Consider the following 15469-nt stretch of genomic DNA (forward strand, 5'->3'; position numbering starts at 1 on the left):
GGGCCCAGCACAGCCCCCACAAGGGGCTGGCAGCCTGGGTATCACCCCAGACAGATTCTGAGGGGCTCTGGGTCTGTGGAGCTGCTGCAGAGGTGAGAATTCTTTGGAGGAAAAAGGCCTGCCTCTGATTTGCTCAGCCCTGCAAGAAGCACAAACCCCAAGGGGAGCCCAAGCACTGGCTCTGCAAGGGCCTTTGATGGTTTTCAGAGTAGGGCTGGCTGGAAACCCACCCGGCAGGGCCAGCTGTGAGGGAACCAGTCTGAAAATGTAGCAATTGATCATTTGTTCCTCTTTGTAAGGGACAGAGAGAACCACAAAACTACCGCACAACCCGCAACATTATGCTCAACATCCTGACCTGGACCTTCCTTCTTGAAGAAAGCCTGCAGCCTTCTGGAACCTCATGGAAAGAATGTTTGGGTTTGGGAGGTGTCTGCCAGATAAGAGGGAAAAGTGTGGAAATACCAAGCAGGGGCTCTGCCCCCGGCCATGGTGGGGCTCTGGGGAGTAACTCTGTGTGGATTCCAGGTGTCCCCAAAGCTGCTCCATCCCTACTGTATCGATATCAATTACTGTTCCAATTTTTATCAGCATGAATCATACCTATTTATCACACTACCCTCCTCACCTGAGTGAAAGGCTGAGGGTTGGCAGGAATTGCGGTGTAAAGCCACCAGAGGGGCTGCTATGGACCCAAGACCTGCCTGGGGTCAGGCGCTGCCTTCCTTCCATTCGGGATCATGGAGAGCGGTCGCTGGTGTTGCGCAGGGTGTGTGCCTGGCCCTGGGACACTGCTACGCTGCCAGTGGGACCTGGGATCCAACCTGCTGCCTTGGTGGCTTCTGCCCGCTGCCGGTGGTGGTGCCAGGAGCGATTGGTGCCTGTGAGTTTGCAAAAGGAGCGATTTCCCCTCCTCCCTCCCGTCCGAGGCCGCCATGGCCCCTGAGGGGATGGAGCTGGACCGGGGCGCCCCCTGCTGGCCGGGAGTGCTCCCTGCAGCGCCCCCTGCTGGCCGCGGTTATAACTGCCGCAAAAACCAACAGCCCTGAGCGGGAGGGAAAGTTCTGGGTTTCTGTTGTTTGTTCTGTTCTGGTTTATAAATTTCCCAGTAAAAAGCTGTTATTAATTCTCCAACACTTTGACCTGGTATCCCCATAATCTTGGAAATTAAAAGAAGTTTAGAGATGGGTCTTCTTTCCATTCCAGGAACATTCTCACTTTCCTTGGCAGATATTCCTCATTTAAATGAGTACCACCTCCTGGGTTCCAGCAGGGATGTGACAGACACCCCAAGAAGAGACAGGGTCAGGGATTTGGCCACCTCATGCTCTGCCTTTTAAGCCAGTTGGGACACCAAGGGCCCTCTCCTCAGATGGCACTTCTGGTCCCCCGACCACTCAGGAGCTGGCTTTGTCAAAGCGTCGCACTGTGCCCGGTGTGCCACGGCTGACAGACTGATGGACAGATGGGGCCCTGTCTCACCAAAAGCAAGGCCTGACCCACCCCTGCCACACACAGGTGTTCCAAAATGTCTCCAGACATGAAACTTCCTGTCTCTGACACCCCACCGTAGCCCATAGCCTGAACCCAACTGCCCTGGCAAAAGGGCAGGCTCTGGAACCCCCACAGGACCTTTGTGACATCCTCGTGTGGGGAACATGACAGAGGAGGGGTTTGTGACAGGGGACAAGAGAATCCAGAGCCTCCTGAAGGCTGCTTTGGCCATCAGAGCAAGGAAGGTCCAGGGCCCTGCCAGGTTCCTCTGGTGGAGGTAACGTGCTGGGGGGAGTGTTTGGGGTTTGTTCCTTTTTAGGCGCTTTCCCTGGAAATCTTTCCTTGTGTGACCCTTTAGACTCAACCTTGTTGCTGTTGATGTTGGTTTTATTCTCTCTCATTGCTCTTTCAGGAAATTGTTCTTCTCTCAGCCCTTTGGGATCTTTGTGCCCCCACAGGGAGGCAGAGGGGCAGTTTTAGTGGCAGCACACACACAAGTGGGTGTCCATGGGTGGGCACCCCCAGTGCCCCCCAGTGTCACAGCACATTCCCGTAGATGTCACCGGGTTCCCGCAGTCACCCCTGGGGTCCCCGCAGCTCCGCGTAGGTCACCTGGGGATCCTGGACGGTGGTGGCACAGGAGGACGCTGCGAGAGACATAGGCTGTGGGATCTGGGTGGGGTGACACTTGTGGGTGACGTGTCCCTCTGTGTGTGTCCCCCGTACTCACCCCCTGCCCTCTTGGTGACCACAACATGGGTGTACAGCAGCTCCCCCTCCTCTGGGGGGGCCGGGAGATCCGGAGGGGCCCTGAGGGAACAAAGGGGTTGTGGGGAAGGGGATGGGAGGTCTTGGGGGTTGGGGTAAAAGGGGAGAGTGTGGTTTGAGCCCCCTACTCACCTTTCCTGCTTCTTCCTGGCGGCTGCAATGGAAGCAGGGGAGGACTGACTGTGGGGTCCCAGGGCCCTGACCCCTTTCAGGATTCCTGAACCCCTTCAAAACCTCCAAGTATCCCTGAAGCTCGCCAGAATCCATGAGCCTCCCCAGTGTCCCCAAACAACTCACACTCAAGAACCCAAATCCCAGGAGGGACAGAGACTCCCCCAAAACACCCCAGGGCCTTGGAAAGAATCCCCAACATCCCTGCAGGACCATCCAGCACCTCCCAAAACCCTACAGGACCCCTAGCCAAAGTCACAATTGTAGTGCTGTGGGTATTTCCCTATGGTTTCTCCAATTCTGTGGGCCTCTACAGCTCCCTGTAGAGGATCCCCCCATTGTCACCCACCCACACTGTGCCACAGGTGCCAGGTCACAATGACACGCAGGAGCAGGAACAAAAGGGCCCCACCGACCCCTGAGGCCACTGCAAGAAACAGAGGGGGTCACATCAGGGTCACCCATCACCCCAGGGGTCCTGCAATCCCTGGTGACCCCACCTATGTCACCCCACCTGTGACCCAGGGTGACCCAGGTGTCACCTCCAGGGACAGCTCTGGGCTCAGTGCCCGGAACACGCGGTGCCCGTCCTGTCCCAGCTGGTTGGTGGCCACGCACTGAGAGGTGCCCGAATGTCCCACATTGATGGCCCTGAGCTCCAGGACGGGACCCTGGGCCACCTCCTGCCCATTGTGCAGCCAGGTGAAGGTGACAGGGGCTGAGCAATGCAGGGTCACGTTGTCACCTGTGCGCTCCTGGTGTAACAGGGGACCGAGCATGATGGTGGCATTGGCCACGGGCACTGCAGGGACAGAGACGCAGCTGGCACATGGCGAGGTGGATGGGGTGCCATGGGAGGGGTCATGCCCAGATCGAGGGTCCCGCTCACTCAGGACAGTGACATTCAGGAGGACACTCTCGGCCACGCTGTCCCCATCGCTTACCCAGCACCGGTACTGGCCGCTGTCATTGTCCCCAACGTGGTGCAACACCAGGCAGGGGCCGGTGCCCGACAGTGCCCCTGAGCCCTCCCGGTGCCAGGAGAAGGACAGGGGACCTGTCCCCATGGCCACCGCACAGCTCAGCATTAGTCGGTCCCCCGGTGCCACCTGTACCCTTGGGGCTGTGCTGACAGGGATACCCCTGTGGGCGGGACCCCTGTGGGAGAGGGGGACACCAGGGGACAGTGAGAGACCCGGGGGGTGTCAGGGAGGGGCAGGGGAACTCTAGTGAAGGAGAGGGTGTGCAGAGATTGGGGGAGGGAGGGTTAGAAAGGAACATCGAGGGATGATAAGGGGGTCAGGGAGGGAACACCTGGAGAGGGAGATGAGCAACACCAGGAAGGGTACAGGGACCCAGGGAGGGGGTGGTGTCACCTGGGGAATGTGTGGAGACTGCAGAGAGGGGTGAAGGGACCCAGGGAGGGGAGAGGGGACCTGCCTTGTTCTTGGCTGTTCTAATGGCCTGGAAAGGCTTGGGATGGCCTTGGGGCTGCCCGTGCTCCAAAGGACGAAATGAGTCTTGAATTTTTTCTGTTCTTCAGTGTTGTTTATTAATTCTTGTCTACAATATTTTCTCCCGGCCCGACAGAGGTCCGCACAGCAAGCCAGCCATGAGCACACGGACTGCCCTTGGGGCGGCCGCTTATTTTCATACTAAAAACTACGTGTCAGATATTTGCTTTTTCTCCCCAATACATTTCACCCTTATTGACAAGTGCACATTCAGTAAGAACCAATCTCAAACTGCCACTATCACCACCGAAGATGGATGACAAGAAGAAGAAGAAGGACAGGACACGCCCTAATTCCTCCATTTTGTCTCCTAGAACCCCCCTGTACGGGGATTCTAAAACTTGTGTTTTCACATTATAATTAATCTATCCCTTCAGCATTTATCCCCGTGTGATCCTCCCATCCTCATACAGGTGTTGTTTCCTGTGCAGGATCAAAGTCTAACCACCAAACACTTCTGGCAACGTTCCAGGACCTCTGAGCCCCCCAAGGGTTGTCTTGGTAACTCTGCACATCAGGAATGTGCTGAGTTCCCACAGGGACCCAATGAGGGATGGAGGGAAACACGAGCCAGGAATAGGGGACCTTGGGAGGGACCTGCAGCAAGGATTGCAGGAGATGGCAAAGGTGTCAGAGAAGGATGAGAGTACCCATGTAGGGGCTGGAGGTCCCAGGGAGGGACCTGAGAAAGGATATTGGGAGCCAGGGAGTGATCTGGGAAAGGTTGGGTGGCCCAGAGCAGGCGTCAGGGAGGGCTGGGGGGTTCCAGGCAGGGTGGGGGACCTGAGGCATCTGTGGGGGCTCCCCGTGCCCATCCCCTCACTCACTGTGCACCGTGACGCGGAGCCGGGTGCTGCTCTTCCACACGGCCCCCGCCCCAACACTGCACCTCACAGACATAATTCCCCAGTTGGGACACCCCCATGGTGGGCACCAGCAGCTGCGGGGACCCTGTGGGTCCCCCACCACCTGCCTGTCCTGGTAGAACACATGCAGGAGAGGGGCTCGGGGACGCAGGGGGCTGGGGGTGCTGAGGCAGCTCAGAGTCAGGGGGGAACCTACAGTGAGCTCGGGGGGACCCTCCAGCACCGGCACCGTGAAGAGCTCTGGGAAGGTGAGGGGAGGTGAGGACTGTGACTCTGAGTCTGCTGGGAAGTGGCTTTGGGATTGTCAAGATATTGGAGTTTCAGCCACAGGGGTGCTCACAGTGCACTTTCACTGTCACTGGTGCTGCTAGCCGTGACTGCCAGGACCCCACCAAGCCCTCACATCTGTAGCGGCCACTGTGGTGCAGCTGCAGAGGTGAAAGGGACAGCGTGGTCCCCTTTAGGGACCTCCCGAGATCCTTCTCTTCTCGGTAAAACTGCACCCTGGTGAATGGTTGTCCTGCCGGCAAGGTGTCAAGGTGTCCCCCTCCAGCAGTGCCTGTGCTGGCACCTGCAGCACCAGTGGGCTCTGGGAGAGGAAGGCCACATCTCACTGATGAGACCGGGCTGAGGTGGGTGCCAATAGCACTGGGGACATCCGGGTGCTCTGGGGTACTCTGGGGTGCACTGGGGTACTCTGGGGTGCACTGGGATGTCCCTGTGTGCAGGTAACAGGCCCTTGCCACACGAGGGATGTGAGGCCACTCATGGAGCAGAGCCCACCCTGTCCTCTCAGGGGCCATGCTGATCTTTAAAGATCCCCCTCATCATCTAAGACTGTCACAGAGAGGCTGAGCCCAGTTCTCAGTCTGTCACACGTGTAGGTTCCTCTCTCGGTGACACTGAGGCGGTGCTGTCCCTCCTGCCACCAGCACTGCCTGTCCTTGTACCAGGTGGTGGCACTGGCGGTCCCCGAGCCCTGGCAGGTCAATGTCACCCGGTCCCACAGCACCGCCGGCCTCCAGGGAGGCTCCACCAGGAGCTGGGTGGTCTGGGCACCTGTGGGTGACAGGGGACACCAGCCTGCCAGGGCCAGCGTGGGGCTGGGGACAGCAGGGTGGGGCCATGGCATCCCCCGAGGACTCACCAGTGAGGCCGAGGGTCTGGGCTGGAAGGGAGAAGGGACAGGGCTGGGTGGGGGTGGCACCATTGGGGAAAGCACCACATGGGGTATGGGGGATGGGGGCTGTCCCCAAAGTGCCCTTGTGTGACATAGACCTCTCGGGGACAGAGACACTGCAGGCACTCCTTGCTCAGGCAGGACACTGGGTCACACTGTGGACACCCCTGAACTGGGGACGCCATGGTCACCCCATGCTGGCACAGGTCAGCCCCACCAGGCCCATGATGCCTCTGCAAATCCTTGCCCCAACATTTTTGTCCCTACATTCCTGTCCCTTGTTCCCATCCCCTCGGCCACCCCATGGCTCCGGTCACCTCATGCTCTGGCTCTGCTGGCATTGGGGACCTCAGGGGACCCTGCAGCCCCCCTGTTCCCCCTCCCCTCCCCATCCCCGGGGTGTCAGGTCTGTGCCTGGGGCACTCACCCCACAGGAGCAGCGCCACCTTCCCGGCCATCCCGGTGTCCCCAGCCATGTGCACTGGCTGTCACTCATTGCTGTGGCCACCGCTCCCCTGGCTGGCTTCTCTTTGAATCGAGTGGAAGGAAGCGAGGTCACGTTTTGTCCCCACGTGTAGGTAGCCCTTGGTGGGGGCAGGGTGGCCACAAGCTGGGGACAGGCTGTGGGTAGGATGGGGACAGGATGGGGACAAGGCTGGGGGTGACATGGTAGGACATGGGGTTTACAGGACTGGGGGCTCAGAGGGTTTGAGGAGCCAGGGCTGGGTGTCCAGGGGAATGAGGGATCCCAGTGGAATGGTGTCCCTGGGAATGGGGGTCTGTCATGGTTTAGGCCATGGTCCTGGAGAGAACCAAGGTCCTGGGGGAAGGGAGAATTCAGGGGTTGGAATTAACAGGAGGGGGTTCCTCGGGAATGGGGTGCTTGACCATGAAGATCCTGGGCAATGTCAGTACTGATATGGGGGTTGCAGAGACGGTGGGACATAAGGGATGGGGGTCCCATGGTTTTCCAGGGGAATGGGGGTGCCAGGGATGGGCAGTGGCTGGGTGAGCCCGTGGGTCTCAGCTACTTTATGGGGTGCTTCAGATTTTGGGGTGACCCAGAGCCAGCTCATCCCCCAGAAGATGCCGGAGGCCTGGGGGTTGCCTCAGACAGATTCCGAGGGACACTGGGTCGGTGTCCCCACACGCCCAGTGACTCTGCCCTCTCTTCATTTCCATTTCCATAATTTTACCCCTCAATTTCACAACTCCCTGAGTATGTGGCTTGATGATCCTGAGCAGGCCCTGAGCAGAGAATGGGTTGGGGGAATCCCAGGGTGGGGCAAGCAAGACTGAGGAGTTTGCAGGGAGGGTTGGGGAGGCTGTGAGGGGTGAGGGTATCTGGCTGTGCCTCCCCAACATTTTCATTTTCCTGCAGCAGAAGGAAGAGGCCGTTTGTGCTGAGTGTCACATGGTGGCGGGGGAAGGGTCTTTCCTGGGGAGCACATCCAGGGGTCTCCTGTCCTGGGGGGATCCTGTCCCAGGGGGGACACATGCTGGACAAGAGGGTCCTGTCCTGGAGCATGGCAGCTCCGGGGGGCTCCAGACTTCTCCATTCTTGCTCGTCCCCTGCAGGATCTGAGCTGACAAGAGCAGCTGGGGAATAGAGCCCTGGCCAGGAAGGAGCTCCCAAACTCCTGCTCCTTGAAGCCAGTGGCCATGCAAGGGTGGGGCCCAGCCATGGCCCAGCCCCACTGCACAGGGATGGCCATTGCCCAGCCCTGCTCTGGCCAGCCCCAGGTGGCAGCCAGCACCTGAGGATCCCCCTGCCCCCTTGGCTTTGATTCTGGCAGCTCTAGAGCTGCTGCCGAGGTGAGAATTCTGTGGGTGGAAAAAGGCCTGCCTGTGGTTTGCTCAGCCCTGCAAGAAGCACAAACCCCAAAGGGAGTCCAAGCAGTGGCTCTGGGAGGGCCTTTAATGGTATTCAGAGCAGGGCAGGCTAGAAACCCACCCTGCAGGGGCAGCTGTGGGGAAACCAGTCTGGAAATGCAGCAATATATAATTTTGTCCCTGTGCCCAAGGGACTGAGAGAGCTCCAGCATTACTGCAAATCCCACACCAATCTGCTCAACAGCCTTACCTGGACCCTCCTCCTCCTCCCTGCCTTGCCGTGCATGGACAGTGGCCGGATGCCCGGCACCCACCACAGCCGCTCTCTCACTGCCCTCCGCACCTGGATGGGAGAGAAAATTGAGCAAAGGGTTCCTGGGTTGAGACAAGGTCCAGGAGAGATCACTCATCAAATCCTGTCATGGGAAAAACTGCCTTGGAATTAGAGATATGAGTTGAATTTATTGCTGACAAAATCAGAGCAGGATAAGGAGAAGTCAAATAAACTCCTCAGTACACTTTCCCCCTGTTGTGAATGACAGTGTAGTCATTGGCTTTCACTACTATATTGGTTTCCCCCAATTATTTTGACATAATACAGTTTGTAATCACTTTTTAACTGCTTTTGATAGACCACAGTTTGTCAGCCTTTTTAACCTAATCCCTGTGTAGAATATATATTTATAGCATGATAAATATATTATAGTTTAGACACTCATAAAATATCAAGATAGAGACAATGTGCTGTGTATTACAACATTAATTATTGCAGAAGTAGCTAATGCCTTTATTTGTGTAACTAAGTGACAATTATGAGAATAACTCAGATAATTACGTGAAATAGCACATTGTGAAATGTTCAAATAATGTACTGGTGGAGTATCTTATCTGTATGATAGGAACACATTGAAATGTAGCAAGTAAATAAACATCAAAAGAGAGAATGCGAAGACGAATTTACCACTGACCGTTCAGTTATCAAGAACTGTCAAACCACAGAACAGGGGGGCCTTGTGAGGACATAAAATATATAAATTTAATCTGAAGTATGGCATGTATTTTATGAAAATGAATCAAGGGTCAAATCCAGCAAAAAATTCCCAGAATATGTAAATTGGAAAGAATTTTTGAATATATATAACCCTCCTGAGTATGTATTTACCAAATACAAATGAAAAGGTACATAAGGAGAATTGTTGTAGTTAACTGTGTGCCTCTGGCAGTTGCCAACCACCCAGCATGCTGTTTGCTGTCATTTTTATCCATTATTAAACATTTACAAATTTTAAAGAGTGAGTCCTGTTTCTCACACAGTTTAATCAAAAACCAATTTTTTTGGGTACAATAAGAGAGAAAAATGTGTGTGCACTTCCCCAGTGGGAAGCCGGTGTGTGGGAATAGGAAGAAGCGGGAATGGGTGTGATGGATAATGTGGGGATGGGGTCACACCACAGAGGGGTGTGGGGACTCAGGGCAGAGGTGGAGGAACCCAAGAAAAGTGTCTGGGGGTCACAGAGGTCCCCAGGAAGAGGACCTAAGGGGTCTCTGGGGGTCCCCATGCCCATCCCTGCACTCACTGGGCACCGTGACCCGGAGCCGGACGCTGCTCTTCCACACGGCCCCGCCCTCAGATTGCACCTGGCAGCTGTAATTCCCCGAGTGGGAGACCCCCACGGCGGGCACCAGCAGCTGCAGGGACCCCTGCAGGCCCCCCAGCACCTGCCCGTCCCAGTGGAACATGTGCAGGAGGGGGCTCGGGGCCGCAGGGGGCTGGGGGTCCTGAGGAAGCTGAGAGTCAGGGGGGACCCCTGGGTGGGCTCGGGGGGACCCTCCAGCACCGGCACAGAGAAGAGCTCTGGGAAGGAGAGGGGAGGTGAGGACTGTGACTCTTAGTGCATTGGGAAGTGGCTTTGGGGGTGTCAGGAGATTGGAGTTCTAGCCATGGGGGTGCTCACCGTGCACTGTCACTGTCACTGGTCCCGACTGTGCACACGGTGACATTTCAGAATCCACCAAGCCCCTGCAGCTGTAGTGGCTGCTGTGGTTCAGCTGCAGAGGGAACAGCAACACCTCAGTCCCATTGAGGGACCTCTCCACCTCTTTGTTCCCACAGTAGAATCGCACTCCAGTGACCGACATGTCCTGCCAGCACCGGCAGCGCAGTGTCACCGTGTCCCCCTCCAGCAGCGCCCCCCACGACACCTGCAGCACCAGCGAGTCTGGGGGACAGAGGGGTCCTGTCACAACTGATGTCACCAGGACCCCCCATTGGGTCACACCCAGAGCACCAGGGGTCCCCAGATCCAACATGGGGATTCCCCCACACTGGGATGCTCTGGGATGTCCCCAGAGCAGGGGACAGGCTCTGGTCACACAGGAGGTGACCCCTTGAGTGGAGCACACTCAGAGCCCTCGGGGTCCCTGTGTGTGCCAGGCTGGGGACACCCAAACCCCCCTCACCATCTAAGACTCTCACAGCAGAGCTCCTCATCCTCAGGACCCCAATTCCCCATGGACCCATTCCCTGGACCACCCATTCCCTGGACCCCCCATTCCCCTGGACCCCCATTCCCTGGACCCCCATTCCCTGGACCCCCCATTCCCCTGGACACCCATCCCTGGCTCCCCAAACCCCCTGAGCCCCCCTGCTCCTGGGAAGCCCATGTCCCACCGACTTAGCGACCTCCTTGTCCCCAGCATGTCCCCACACTGCCCACAGCCTGTCCCCAGCTTGTGGCCACCCTGCCCCCATCAGGTGCCACCAGCACATGGGGATGGACGTGACCTCGCTTCCTTCCCCTTCATCCGAAGAGCCACCAGCCAGGGGAGCAGTGGCCACAGCAGTGAGCGACAGCCAGTGCACATGGCTGGGGACACCGGGATGGCCGGGAAGGTGGCGCTGCTCCTGTGGGGTGAGTGGCCCGGGCACGGGCCGCACTGGTAGTACCCCGGGGATGGGCGCTGGTGAGGCAGAGAGTTGTGGGGAGGGAGCAGAGGGGGGCTGTAGGGTTCCCTGAGGTTCCCAATGCCAGAAGAGCCAGAGCTTGAAGTGACCGGGGTCATGGGGTGGCCATGGGGACAGGAGAGGGTCAACAGGGCTGGACGGATAGGAATGTGGGGAGAGGCATCCTGGGGCTGGGGCAGCTGTGGGGACAGGGACACAGGGATGCAGGGATGCAGGGATGCAGGGATGCAGGGATGCAGGGATGCAGGGATGCAGGGAGAGGGAAAAGAAGACAAGCACAATGTGGATGGGCCATGGAGACAGAGGCCATGGGGCTGGCAGGGGAGACCTGTGCTAGCACAGTGTCCCCATCCAGACATCTGTGCCACACCAATGTCACCATGGGGATAGTTCAGGGGCAGCCTCTATGACCCATTCCCCACGTACACAACTGTCCCCATTGTGCCACCCCAACCCAGCCCTGTCCCTTCTCCCTTCCAGCCCAGACCTGCGGCCTCACTGGTGAGTCCTCGTGGGATGCCATGTCCCCACCCTGCTGTCCCCAGCCCCACGCTGGCCCTGGCAGGCTGGTGTCCCCTGTCACCCACAGGGGCACCCACAGGTGCCCAGACCACCCAACTCCTCATGGAGCCCCCCTGGAGGCCGGTGGTGCTGTGGGACCGGGTGACACTGACCTGCCAGGGCTCGGGGAACACTGGTGTCACCACCTGGTACAAGGATGGGTGGCGCTAGAGGCAGGGGGGACACAACCACCTCACTGTCACTGAGAGAGGCAACTACACATGTGAGAGACTCAGCACTGGGCTCAGCCTCTCTGTGACAGTCTTAGATGGTGAGGGGGGTTTGGGTGTCCCCATCCTGGCACCCACAGTGACCCTGGGGCTCTAGGTGGGCTCAGCTCCATGGGTCACCTCCTGTGTGACCAGATCCTGTCCCCTGCTCTGGGGGCATCCTAGAGCATCCCAGTGCTGGCAGACCCTGTTTATGGAATTGGAGATCCCTGATGTGCTGTGTGTGAGCCAAGACGGGGTTCGTGGTGGCATTGGGACCCGCCAGGTGTAACAGGACCCCTGTGTCCCACAGCCCCATTGGTGCTGCAGGTGCCAGCGCGGGCACTGCTGGAGGGGGACACGGTGACACTGCGCTGCTGGTGCTGGCGGGACAACCCAGTCAGTTCAGTGTCCTTCTACCATGAGGAGAAGAAACTGCAGGAGCTCTGCAATGGGACCGAGCTGTTCCTGTCCCCTTTGCATCTGCAACACAGTGGCCGCTACAGCTGTGGGAGCATGGTGAAATCCAGGCTATCATGGGAATGGGAGAAGTCAGAATCAGTGACAGTGACAGAGCATGGTGAGCACCCCACAGCTGCCACTCCAACCCCCCCCACAGCCCCTCCCTAGTGACTCGGGCTCACAAATCTCCCTCCCCTCTCCTTTTCAGAGCTCTTCTCAGGGCCGGTGCTGGAGGGTCCCTCTGAGCCCACCGAGGGGTCCCCCCTGACTCTCAGCTGCCTCAGCACCCCCAGCCCCTGGGGCCCCGAGCCCCCCTCCTGCACATGTTCTACTGGGACGGGCAGGTGCTGGGGGGCCCACAGGGTTCCCCGCAGCTGCTGGTGCCCACCATGGGGGTCTCCCACTCGGGGAATTACAGCTGTCAGGTGAGCTCCGAGGTGGGGGCCGTGCAGAAGAGCAGCGCCCGGCTCCGTGTCACGGTGCCCAGTGAGTGCAGAGATGGGCACAGGGAGCCTCCACAGCCTCCTCGGGTCCCCTGCCTGGGTACCTCCATTACTGCCCCGTTCCCCCCATCCCTCACTGGGTCCATTCACCCATCTCTGAGTCAACCCCACCCCTCTCTGCTGTTTCCCTGCAGTCTCCAAGTCCCACCATACCCTCTCTGGGTCTCCATACCCTCACTGGGGTCCTCCCATCTCCTGCTCCATGTGTCCCCTCATTAAACCCCCCATCCTTCCTTGGGGTACCTATCCAAGCCTCCCCCACCCCAGCTCTGCACCTCCTCTCCTCTCCCTCACCGGGATCTCCCTGCCCCTCCCTGACCTCCCCCCAAGTCCCTCAATGTCCCTGGTGTCACCCCCTCCCGCAGGGGTTCTGCCCTTGAGGGTGTCTCTGTCAGTGCAGCCTTGTGCTGAGCTGCACGGTGGCCGCAGGGAGAGGTCACCTGTCCATTTCCTGGTACCCGGGAGGGCTCGAGGGTATCGCTTGGCACTGGCCCCGCCTCGAGCTGCACCACACAGGGGACAATGGCAGCGGCCACTGACAGTGCGGGGACAGCACGGCTGAGAGTGTCCCCCTGAATGTCACTGTCCTTTGTGAGCGGGACCGCCAGGCTGGGGGTGACCCCACCATGGCACCGCCATCCACCTCACCAGGTGCCAGCCCTGTTTGTCTCCCCACAGTGCCCGTGGCCAATGCCACCATCACCCTCAGTCTCCTGTCACACCAGGTGTGTGCAGGTGGCCCTGTGACCCTGCGCTGCTCGGTGCAGGTGGGCTCAGCCCCTGTCACCTTCACCTGGCTGCACAATGGGCAGGAGGTGGCCCAAGGTCCCCTCCTGGAGCTCAGGGCTGTCGATGTGGGACATTCAGGCACCTACCAGTGCACGGCCACCAACCAGCTGGGACAGGACGGGCACCAGGCACTCAGTTTAGAGCTGGCCCTGGAGGTGACAACACAGGAACAGGACACAGGTAGGGTCACTTGGGGTCACATGGGGGGTGCAGGACCCCCGGGGTTCTGGGTGACCCTGATGTGTCTCTCTCTGTCCCCAGCAGTGGCCGCAGGGGTCGGCGGGTCCCTCCTGTTCCTACTTCTGCTCCTGGCTGTCATTGGAGGCTGGCACTGGTGGCACCACCTGGGTGGGTGACAATGAGGGGGAATGGGGGTCCCAGGGATTGGGGTGAAACCCCCACAGAGTTTGAGGTCCAGAGGGCAGCACCAACAGCTCCTGACTTGGGTGAAGCTGAATCCCTAGTGATCTCACCTGGGGGTCCTGGGGAATTTGGGGAGGTCCTGCAGGGTCGTGCAGGGACATTGGGGGTTCTGTCAGGGGTTTGGAGGAGTTTGGGGTCTCAGTGGATTCGGTGGGTGATTCAAGGCTCATTAGGGGCTTCAGGGATGCACGAGGCTCCCAGGGGCAGTCAGAGGTCTCAGGGGTGTCAGGGGCCTTGAGGACTCCACAGTCACCCCTCCCTACTTTCCTTTGCAGCCCTCAGGAAACAGCAGAAAAGGTGAGCGAGGTGGGTCCAGGCCTGAACCCCCATTTTATGTTCATTATGACCCCCCACACCCCCACAGACACCCCCTTATCCTTGCAGGGCCCCCCCAGTGCCCTTGGTCCCTCCAAAGGCAGGGGAGGTGCTGTACAGCCAGGTCGTGCGAAAGAAGAAGGCAGGGGGTGAGTACAGGTGGGGGGACAGGGACATGTCACCCTAGGGGTGTCACCTCCCATCCAAGTTCCCCCACCCGGTGTCTCTTGCAGTGTCCCCCTGTGCCACATCCCCCCAGGTGACCACTGCAGAGTTGTCAGGACCCCATGGGCAACAGCAGGACTCCAGTGACATCTACGAGAACATGCTGTGACACTGGGGGCACAGGGGGCACTGGGGATCCCTGCCTGAGGGCATCTCCCACTGTGTGCCCGCCCCCCAGCTCCCGTGGGTGCCCACCGTGCCATGGGGGGATGACCACAAGTGTGGGGTCCCATGTGGGGCTGCCCAGAGCTCCCCATTCCAGTGCTCCCAGTACCCCCAGGAGCTCCCCATTCCCTCCCCCAGTACCAGGGGGCACAGGACCCTTGTCCCTCTTATGGGACCCAAAAAGCAGCTTTTTCATTAAACCAGGAGAAATGGTTTTTGTTTGTTCAGGTCTGCCCTGTTTGGCTCAGGAAGGAGGAACCTGGTCAGGTTTTTGTGCAAGTATTTGTGGGATTTGCAGGATTTTTGGGGCTCTATCTTGGTTTGAAAGACAGGTGTCTGTTAAGGAAGGAAGGAGCTTCTCTGGAAATGGAAAATATAAACCCCTTGCCTCTGAATTATTAAAATTTTGGAATTAAGGGGCTCTTAGGTAAAGATATGGGAGTAGGAATAGGAAAATGTAAAAATAAAAATAAAAATTGTTATAGATGAATAATGAGATGATTTGCTCTAACAATTAAGGAATTAATATTGTGTGAATATTAAGAGAAGTTTTATTGATGTATAGTTATGTTATTGTAGTTTATTGTTTAGATGTCCTCTGTTCTCCTCACAGTCCCCTTTCCTCATCCTCCGTATTGTCGCCACCGGGCAGCCTGGGTTATTTAGCACAGGTAAAAGGAAGGCGCGTACGTGTGCCCCTCCTACAGGGCAGCTGAGAATGAAAAAGCTCCTTGCTACTGGAGGGCACAGCATGGCAACACCTGACACACCAATCAAGTTGCAGGAAAGCAATCTCCACCAATAAACGGCAAAGAAGCGTTGACTGACAGACTTTGGGAGGGGCCAGGGTTGGCTGATGCAACCCCCAGAGGTATAAAAGGTGAAGCACCCGTCTCAAAGATGGGCTGTGTGGTAAGCAGTTGTGAGGGAGGCTCCCAGGCCTGGTTTTCCATATTGTTATGTTTGCCCAATTATCCCATCATCAAAAAACCAAACAATATTAGAGGTAGCAGCAATTTTAATTGA

The 15469-nt window shown here is 58.0% G+C and overlaps 1 pseudogene; it reads left to right on the top strand.

The window, feature by feature from the left end:
- Positions 1-9963: 9963 nt before the first annotated feature.
- Positions 9964-14387, top strand: LOC131563684 (Fc receptor-like protein 4; annotated as a pseudogene).
- Positions 14388-15469: the final 1082 nt, after the last annotated feature.

Source organism: Ammospiza caudacuta, chromosome 13, assembly GCF_027887145.1.
Source record: "Ammospiza caudacuta isolate bAmmCau1 chromosome 13, bAmmCau1.pri, whole genome shotgun sequence".
In the NCBI taxonomy this organism is placed as follows: Eukaryota; Metazoa; Chordata; class Aves; order Passeriformes; family Passerellidae; genus Ammospiza; species Ammospiza caudacuta.